Here is a 10,532-nt window from a genome sequence, read left to right as displayed (position 1 = left end):
CCAAGCTGCCAGAGGAAGTTATGGAGGCTGGTACAATTACAACATTTAAAAGACATCTAGATGGGCAGATGAATAGGACGTGTTTAGGGAGAAATGAGCCAAATGCTAGCAAATTGAACTACATTAATGTAGGACATGGTCAGTATGGACGAGTTGGATAGAAGGGTCTGTTTCAATGCTGGGCAGCTCTATGACACTATGTCTTCTGTAAGCCTTTCTCCTCGTATATTAAAATTACTCCCTAGTCTTGAAATCCTCCACGCTAAGGAAAGGACACCCGCCATTCAGCATTGTCTATACCCCTCATTGCTTTATAAACCTCCGTAAGGTTTATAAGATCTCAACCTCCTATGCTGCAGTGGAAAAGTTTCCAGTTCATGGAGCCTATCCTTATACCTTAACCTCTCCATTTCCAACAACATCCTGGTAAATCTTTTCTGAAACATCTCCAGTTTTATAATATCCTCATTGTGAGTGGGTGACCAGAACTGGACACAGTACTCCGGGGAGACGTCAACCATGTCCTGCACATTCCGCCTCCTGTACTCCAAGGTCTGAGCAATGAAGGCCAGCAAGTCAAACGCCTTCATACACACCCTTCCTATACATGATGCAAACTTCAAAGGAATATACCCGAACCCCTAGAGCCCTCTGTTCTACAACATTACCAATGGCCCGACATTTAATTGTAGATGTCTTCTCCTTGTTTGTTTTATGAAATTGCGATACCTTTCATTAATCAAAATTAAACTCCATCTGCCACTCCTCAGCCCAGTGAGTGATAGTACCGGGGAAGAAAGCTTAGAAAGTTGCCTTGGATTCTTTCATGGTTTTAAGAATATGCAGAGACACGTTTGAGGCGGGAAATGGTGATCGATGCTTTGGAACCAGAAAGTATGCTCTTTCTTAGTCTCTGACGTTCAGTAATAACTATGTATTTGAGATTCTTTACAGTGCAGAGTGTGTCTGCAGGATATTTTTCCCTCATAATGCAGATGTCAGATAGTAGACCCTTAAGGTGGAAATCATAGCCAAACAATTAAAGATCTTCACAGTTTATCTCGAAGGCAGAGCACATAAACTCAAACATCCTATAGTTGAGGTGCGCACCTTTCATCTGTTTAATAATGTAATTCTTTTAACTGTGTCATTCAGTAAAGTGAGCCAAATTTTAATGAATCCACACAGAGCTGAACGCTGACATTTAAAGTATGATGAAAAATCTGGGCAGGGTTGAAGTCTGTGCAATGGGTAATGCCCATGCCTCTTGAGCCAGAGGTCTGGGTTATATTCTAATACTTGAACTTGCGTGGTACTGTCTCTCACTCTGGACACAGAGGTCTGGATCCAAGTCTTGCCTGTCACGGAGGTATGTCACAGTATTTCACAACTGGCTAACGAACAAACACAGAGGTGAATAATATTGCAGCTTTAGGGACTATTGCCAAGCAGTGGTAGTGTCCCTACCTCTGAATACAAATGCCGCAACTCAAATTCCACAGAGGTATTTTATAATGTGGCTCAACAATTTGTGAAAATAATTTTAGAATTCTGACATGATGGAGAAGGAAGAGGTGTCAGTATTGAATGTCAGAATGTGGGCCAGGGATGACTGAAAGCACAGACATACGTGTTGATTGAAGTCACGTTTGCATATTCTCGAGGTTTATGTGATCAAGAAGACCATGGGTAGTGTGAATAGTCAGTGTCTTTACCCTAGGGTAGGGAATTCCAATACTAGAAGACATAGATTTAAGCTGAGATGGACAAGATTTAAAAGGGACCTTAGGGGACTATTTTCACACAGAAGGTGATGCGTGTATGCAATGAGCTGCCAAGGAAGTGATGGAATTTGGTACAAATTACAACATTTAAAAGACAACTGGATGGGGACATGAATTGACAGGGTTTAGAGGGATATGGGACAAATGCTGGAAAATGAAAAAATGTTAATTTACGACATCTGGTTGATTCGAATGAGTTGGACTAAAGGGACTGTGTCTGTGCTGCACAACGCTGTGATTCATTGATTCAGTTAATCATGATCTCTTTGTAATCTTATGTAACATTCTTCACCTTCCACTATATAACTAATCTTGGTGTCATCCGTAAACTTGCTCACCATGCCTTCTATAATTCTCATCTAAATCATTGATAAAAGTGACAACAAAAAGTGGATCCAGCAACAATCCCTGTGGAACGCCGATAATCACAGGCACTCAGTTCAAAAGACAACCCTCGTCCACCACCCTCTGCCTCCTGCCAATAACCGGAAACACACATATAGACATATAGACACAGTTCTGTGTTTAAGACAGAAATCGATAACGTGTTGATTGATAAAGGGAGCAAGGGTTACAGTGAAAAGCAGGAGAATTTTGTTGAGAAACATGTCAGCCATGATCTAACAGCAGATCAGACTTGATGGACCAAATAGTCCAGTTCTGCACCAATTTCATACGCTCTATGGTTTACAATATCGGAAACGTCTACCCAAGAGAGCAGTGGAGGCTGAGTTTGATAAATACTTTACTGAATAGAGTCAATAAGAATATGGCATAGGTTTGAGGGGCTGAACGGTGTACTTCTTTCCTTTTGGTTGTGCCCTCATTTCTCAAAAAATAGAGGGTGACTTGCTGTGAAGTTCATACAATTTAAATTAAGAAGTTTCCCCATTTAAGATTGAGATAAGGATGTTTCTATCTCCTTAAGGTTGTGCTGTCTGTGGTATTCTCATCCACAGCGAACAGTGAAGACTGGGTTATTGAAGATATTCAAGACTGACCTTGACTGACCTTGTTGGACAAGGAAGTCAGTAATAATTGACAATAGACACGAATGAGATTTTCAGCAGCAAACAAGCCAGCCATTATCTTTATCAGCTGAGCAGCTGTCTGGAGCTCCTACCTCATGTTGTTCTCTCACTGTACTCCTTGAGGCTATTACAGAGGGAGAGGAAGACCCCATTCAGCCAGTCAGTGTCACTGCAATGAGGCAGGAGGAACCTATTCTGTCCTTCTAAGGAGTTATACGGGAATCGAATGAAGGATTCAGACATAGTGGAATAGATATCTACATAACGGAAACAGACCCTTTGGTCCAACTCATCCGTGCCAACAAGATGCCCTAAATTAATTTAGACCCACTTACCAGCATTTCGCCCATATCCCGCTGAATCATTCATTTCCATATCCACATCTGGATGACTTTTAAATATTGGAATTATACCAGCCTCCACCACTTCATCTGGCAGCTCTTTCCATACATACAGAATGCTCTGTGTGAACATGTTGTCCCTTAGGTCCCTTTTATATCATTCCCCTCTCATCTTAAACCTATGCCCTCTAGTTCTGGTCTCCCCACCCAGGAAAAAGACCTTTCCTAATTATCCAATCCATGCCCCTGGTGATTTCATAAACATCTATAAGGTCACCTCTCAATGAGAATAGTTTATTTAATGTGTAGTGACTGCGACAATTTTTCAAGACAGCACCAACAGCCAAAAATGAAACCTAAGATTATTGGTTGTGTTGTTAAGGGGACGCATGTTAATCGGGCTAATAGGAAATCTCCCCTCTTCTTCAGTGTCAGTCTGCTGAAAATTGAGCACATGACTGATATTACAGATTTTTGTTTTGCTGCATCTGAAAGACAGCATGTTTGACCGGGTTACGATCTCCCCAAATGTTAGTCTATATTCTGTGCTAATTTTTAAACTCTCAGGGATCAGGATCATTGCCGGTACGAACTCCACCTGATCATCTGACAACCAATGGCCTGAAGGAGGATCACTGAGATAAGAAACAAATCGACACTCAGCTACACAGCACAGCAGGAGGCCAAGCAACATTTCTGGGCAGGTACACAGGAACGGGGGAGCCCTGGTCAGCTACCCGGAAGTACAGAATAGAGATGATTACTTATTTTCAGGTTGGAAAGCTGTCACGAGTGGACTTCTTCAGGGATCAATGTGGGGACATCGACAGTTTACAATATAGATTTTACAACGTAGGGTAGGTTTTACAATTGGGGGAAGGGTAAATTCGATGCTGTTAGACAGGATCTGAAGAGCATAAGTTGGGAGCATAGGCTGACAGGGAAGGATGTTGTGGAAATGTGGAACTTTTTCAAGGAACAGATACGATGTGTCCTTGATATGTATGTACCTGTCAGGCAGGAAAGTGGTGGTCGTGTGAGGGAACCTTGGTTGACGAGGGAGGTTGAATGTCTAGTAAAGAGGAAGACGGAGGCTTACATAAGGTTGAGGAAACAAGGTTCAGACAGAGCGTTGGAGGGATACAGGATAGCCAGAAGGGCCTAAACAAAGGGATTAGGAGAGCTAAGAGAGGGCATGAAAAATCTTTGGCGGATAGGATCAAGGATAACCCCAAGGCATTTTATGCGTATGTGAGAAACATGAGAATGACGAGAACGAGGGTAGGTCAGATCAAGGACAGTAGTGGGGGACTGTTTATTGAGTTGGAAGAGATAGGACAGGTCTTGAATGAGTACTTTTCTTCAGTATTTACGAACGAGAGGGACCGTATTTTTGAAGAGGAGATTGAAGAGGAGAGAGTGAAACGGACTGGTAAGCTAGAGGAGATACTTGTTCGGAAGGAAGATGTGTTGGACATTTTGAACAGCTTGAGGATAGAAAAGTCCCCTGGCCTGACGGGATATATCCTAGGATTATGTGGGAAGCAAGAGAGGAAATTGCAGTACCTTTGGCAATGATCTTTTCGTCTTCACTGTCAACGGGGGTGGTACCAAGGGAGTGGAGAGTGGCGACTGTTGCGCCCCTGTTCAAAAAACGGAATAGGGATAACCCGGGAATTATAGGCCAGTTAGTCTTACTTCGGTGGTAGGCAAAGTAATGGAAAGGGTACGGAGGAATAGGATTTATGAGTATCTGGAAAGACACTGCTTAATTAGGGACAGTCAGCACGGATTTGTGAAGGGTAGGTCTTGCCTTACAAGTCTTATTAAATTCTTTGAGGAGGTGACCAAGCATGTGGATCAGGGTCGAGCAGTGGATGTAGTATACATGGATTTTAGTAAGGCATTTGATAAGGTTCCCCATGGTAAGCTTATGCGGAAAGTCAGGAGTCATGGGATAGAGGGAAATTTGGCCAGTTGGAAAGAAAACTGGCTAACAGGTCGAAGTCAGAGAGTGGTGGTAGATGGTAAATATTCAGCCTGGAGCCCAGTTACAAGTGGAGTTCCGCACGGATCAGTTCTGGGTCCTCTGCTGTTTTTAATTTTTATTAATGACTTGGATGAGGGAGTCGAAGGGTGGGTCAGTAAATTTGCAGATGATACGAAGATTGGTGGAGTTATGGATAGTGAGGAGGGCTGTTGTTGGCTGCAAAGGGACTTAGATGCAGTGCTGTGCTGAGGAGTGGTAGATGGAGTTCAACCCTGTCAAGTGTGAGGTTGTCCATTTTGGAAGGACAAATAAGAATGCAGAATACAGGGTTAACGGTAGGGTTCTTAGTAAGGTGGAGGAGCAGAGGGATCTTGGGGTCTATGTTCATAGATCTTTGAAAGTTGTCAATCAGGTGGATAGAGTTTGTAAGAAGGCCTATGGTGTATTAGCGTTCATTAGCAGAGGGATTGAATTCAAGAGTCGTGAGGTGGTGTTGCAGCCGTACAGGACTTTGGTTAAGCCACATTTGGAGTACTGTATGCAGTTCTGGTCGCCTCACTTTAGGAAAGTTGTGTAAGCTTTGGAGAGGGTGCAGAGAATATTTACCAGGATGTTGCCTGGAATGTAGAATAGGTCGTACGAGGATAGGTTGAGAGTGCTAGGCCTTTTCTCATTGGAACGGCGAAGGATGAGGGGTGACTTGAGAGATGTTTATAAGATAATCAGAGGAATAGATAGAGTAGACAGTCAGAAACATTTTCCCCGGGTACAACAGAGTGTTACAAGGGGACATAAATTTAAGGCGAAGGGTGGAAGGTATAGGGGAGATGTCAGGGGTAGATTCTTTATCCAGAGAGTGATAGGGGCATGGAATGCGCTGCCTGTGGGAGTGGCAGAGTCAGAATCATTGGCGACCTTTAAGCGACAATTGGATAGGTACATGGATGGGTGCTTAAGCTAGGACAAATGTTCGGCACAACATCGTGGGCCGAAGGGCATGTTCTGTGCTGTATTGTTCTATGTTCTATGTTCTATGTTCGAGATTATTGATTTGGTTAAAGAGGCTGAATGGACTGGAGTTCAATTTGCTCACATTCCAGGATAGTCATTCAATAAGATGCCAAGTGGAAACACAGATTCTGCAATAGCATACAGACAGGAGAGGGTAGTGCGTCTGCAATGGGATGCAGACAGGGAGGACCGTGCGTAAACCTTTGGCAAAAGAAAATGCACAAAGTGGATGATAGGAAGTTTGTGTTTTGAAGGAAGGATAAAACAGCAGTAAATTATACAACTGGAGGCAGAATGCAGATCTCGGTGGTATGTAATTGACATCCAGTTAATCTGTAGATACAGCACATGATTTGGAAAATAAATGGAATGATGCTTTTTCTTGCAAGGGGTATCTGGTATGATCTTAAGGATGTTTTACTGCATCTGTACAGGCCATTGCTGATGTACTGTGTGTGGGTTGTAATTCCACTGAAGTGAAAAATAAATTGCTTTTGAAACTTTTAAAATAAGATTTTCTTTACTCATTCTTGGGATGAAGACATCATGTTATCTTTTTAGACGTTCAGGCCTGAGAATGCGAAATGTTCTCATTGACCATAAAAGATTTTCAGCTCGCGAATACCTGATGAATATTTCATCTTTCATGTGAGAAAAGGCTGGGGAAGTCGTTTAAGTATTTAAATACAGATATCGTGAAAATATTAAAATTTGTACATTAAAATTATACATAAACACATCTTTAAATCTAATGGCGCTATTTGTTACGGAAGTATTGTCTCTGCATACGACAGCAGTAATGATGTACCTACATGGAGAAGGAAATGCAATGGAGTCGTACAGTTCAGACTCTTTCCGAAGAGACTTCATTTGGTGTACTTTGGGGCAGGATAATGTTCTTGTGTGATTCAACTCAGAGAGGGAGAAAATGTATTCTTCCAAAGAAAGAACAGCATGTTGCTCCTTCTCTCTCCGTGTTCCTCTTCCCAGCAAAGTGTGTGAGCTGAAAAAAATCCCACCATTTCGACTGGGATAACACATCTATCCTGGGACAAGCTAAGCAAAGAGATGCTAGAGAATCCTAGAGGCCTGGCACTCCAACAACAACGCCATAAACAAGCACATAGATCTAGATACCATCTATTAACCCCCCAGAAAACGAACAGGAAATGACATCGCCAGGAAACTCATCCAGGACAAACATATAAATAGAAAGCAGGAGACAACAGCTTCGCTTCACGTGGAGGTCGGCACTGACGATGTTACCAAGCCAGGTAATTAAACGTCTAAATATCAAACATACAGCTCAGCGAGCAAACCTACACCTTAAACCTCAACCTGAGCTACAAACCTTCACGAACCTTGCATAGTCAACATGGTTTTGTGCATGGGAAATCATTTCCGACAAAATTGATTGCGTTTTGTGAAGATGTGACAAACAAGTTTAGTGATGGCAGTGTCGTAGCTGCTGTCCATGCAGCCTTCAATAAGGCATTCGTCAGGATTCCGCACAACAGACAAATTACTAAGTTTGGATCATAAATGGATGCAAGATAAGCTAGTCAATCCAATACAAAATTAGAGTGAAGCTAGGAGGCAGAGGGTGGTAGATGACTGCTTTTCAGACTGGAACCCTGTGACCAGTGGTGTAACACAAGGTTCTGAGTCCACTGCTTTTGTCATTTATATCAATGATTTTGATGTGAATATTTGCCTGTTTAATATGTTTACAGATGATTTCAAACTTGGAGGTGAAGTGGCCAGTAGGATTTGACTTAGAGTACAGTGGGACCTTCATCAGAAGGGCCAATGGGCCAAGGAGTGGCAGATGGAGGTAAATTTAGATAAATGTGAAATGTTGCATTTTGGTAATGTAACATATGGCAGGACATATACAATTAATGGTGGCGTCCTGGGGAGTGTTGTTGAACAAAAGGGTGCAGGTTCATGGTTCCTTAAAAGTGGGTGGCAAGGTGGCACAGTGGTTAGCACTGCTACCTCACAGGGCCAGAGACCTGGGTTCAATTCCCGCGTTAGGCAATTGTCTGCGAGGAGTTTGCACATTGTCTCTGTGTCTGCGGGATTCCTCTGGGTGCTCCAGTTTCCTCCCACAGTCCAAAACGTGAAGGTTATGTGAAGTAGCCATGCTAAATTGCCCGTAGCGTTAGGTAGACAATAGGTGCAGGAGTAGACCATTCTGCTCTTCGCGCCTGCACTGCTGATCATAAATGTATGGGAATGGGTCTGAGTGGGTTGCTCTTCAAAGGGGCGCTGGGGACTTGTTCGGCCGAAGGGTCTGTTTCCACAATATACGTAATCTAATCTAATCTCTAAAAAGGTGAAGTCGCAGGTAGACAGGGTGGTGAAGAAGGGGGTTTGGTATGCTCGTCTTTATTGCTCAGTGCATTGAGTACTCAAGTTGGGAGATCATATTGCAACTGGGCAGGATGTTGGTGAGGTCACATTTAGAAAATTGTGTCTAATTTGGTTCTCATTTCTATGGGAAGGATGTTGTTAAACATGAGATGGTGCAGAAAAGATTTATAAGGATATTGCCAGGCATGGAGCTACATGGGAAACCGGATAGACTGGGGATTGTTTACTCTGGAGTATTGAAGACCGAGGCGTGACACTATAAAGGTTTATAAATCGTGAGGAACATGGATAACCTGTATTGCCAAGGTCTTTTTCCCGTGATCGGGGAATCCAAAACTACAGGACAAAGGCTTAAGGTGAGAGGAGCAAGGAGTAAAGGGGTAACATTTTCATGCAGAATGTGATGTGGATATGGAATGAGCTGTCAGAGAAAGTGATGCAAGCTGCTAAAGTTACAGCAGTTAAAAGGCATCTAGATGTGCATATTAATAGGAAGGATTTAGAAGGATATGGGCCTAATATTGGCAAATAGGTTGAGATCAGATTGGGATGTCTGAGTGATGTGGATATGGTTCCCTGCTGTATGACACTGTAAGAGAGATGTGGAGAAATTCTAAAAGGGCCATTTGAGTGTGAACTCTCTTCCCCAGAGTTATATGGTTCACATTTATTCAAACTGAATTCATTAAATATTTGAGATATTGAGTCGTGGATAATGGAGTACAGAGAGGAAAGTGGGGCTGAGACCACAACCTGATCATCCAAAAATTAGTGCCTGGTGGAGCAGTTTCACAGTGTCGAATGACCTAACCCTGCTCCTGAGTGCAATGTTCCAGTGTTCCATTCAGCCCCTCAAACCTGTTGGACAGGAGCAGTTGGAGGCCACTTAATGCTGTAACCTGGTGCACAGCAACAGGGATGACCTTTCAGAGAACATTCTGTGATATAGCTCCACTGGCTCCCTGGAATAGAGAACTCCTGACATTCACTACCCTCTGTTGGAAGAAATCACTGCCTGCTCATATATCATGACATATTGATATGAGCGATAGAGGTGAATACAAGGGCTTAGCAAAGAGCGACTGGCCCTGATATCAAGGCAGTACTTAACTGAGGATGACATCAAGGAGCCTGAGAAAAGTCGTACTTCATGAGAATCCATTGCAAACTCTCCAGTGTTTGGAATTATTCAGAGCACAAGGGAAGAAGTTTATTATTGGTGGGCATTAATAATCTCAGCTGTGGGACATCACTGCAGGAGATCCTCAATGGAGCTCGCTCAGCCAAGACATTTCCAGTTTGTCAGAGGGGAATCCCTGCAGTGTGGAAGCAGGCCATTCAGCCCATTGAGTTCATACCAAACAGAAGTAGGGATATTCACTCTAGGTTACACAATATTCAGCACACTTCGTCATCCCTCAGTTCCTAAAGTAGTCCACGCCCATGCTCAACAACAGCTGGACAGCAATTAAGCCTGCTAAATTGTTGGTAACGCTCATGTCACAGAGCTGCCAGACACTGCACATTTCCACAGTAAACGGAGGGATTCACACAGTACCTCAATTTGGCTTCACAAGAATATGGGAAAGTTATTCAGCCCATCAAAGCTATTGTGCAAAAAGAGGGACAGCCCATTCAGTCCCTCCTGCCTGTTACACAGGAAGACAAATAGTCTGCTCTCTCACACACGTCACTTACACAGGATCAGAAAGTGACCATTTCACACCTGGAGTCATTTAAAACGAAAAGGAAGAAGTCATTCAGATTCTCTCGTTACTAACCAAGGACCAGGAAGGTGGTAGAGATGCTCCAACATCACAAACAAATGGAACAGGGTCTGAACTTTGCTCCTTATGGCTTCATTACTCATAGTACATATGTATTACTTTAAAATGGTTTCCTGGGAGTAGGAATGAAGCCAATTTTTTAACCAGTTTTAAAGGCATCTTCCGTCGCTGAGAGAGCAGACCCATGCTCTCTCTGGAAGTCAGGAGCTAGT

The sequence above is a fragment of the Chiloscyllium punctatum genome, chromosome 33 (assembly GCF_047496795.1).
Source record: "Chiloscyllium punctatum isolate Juve2018m chromosome 33, sChiPun1.3, whole genome shotgun sequence".
NCBI classification, from domain to species: domain Eukaryota; kingdom Metazoa; phylum Chordata; class Chondrichthyes; order Orectolobiformes; family Hemiscylliidae; genus Chiloscyllium; species Chiloscyllium punctatum.
This window is presented reverse-complemented; position numbering follows the sequence as displayed.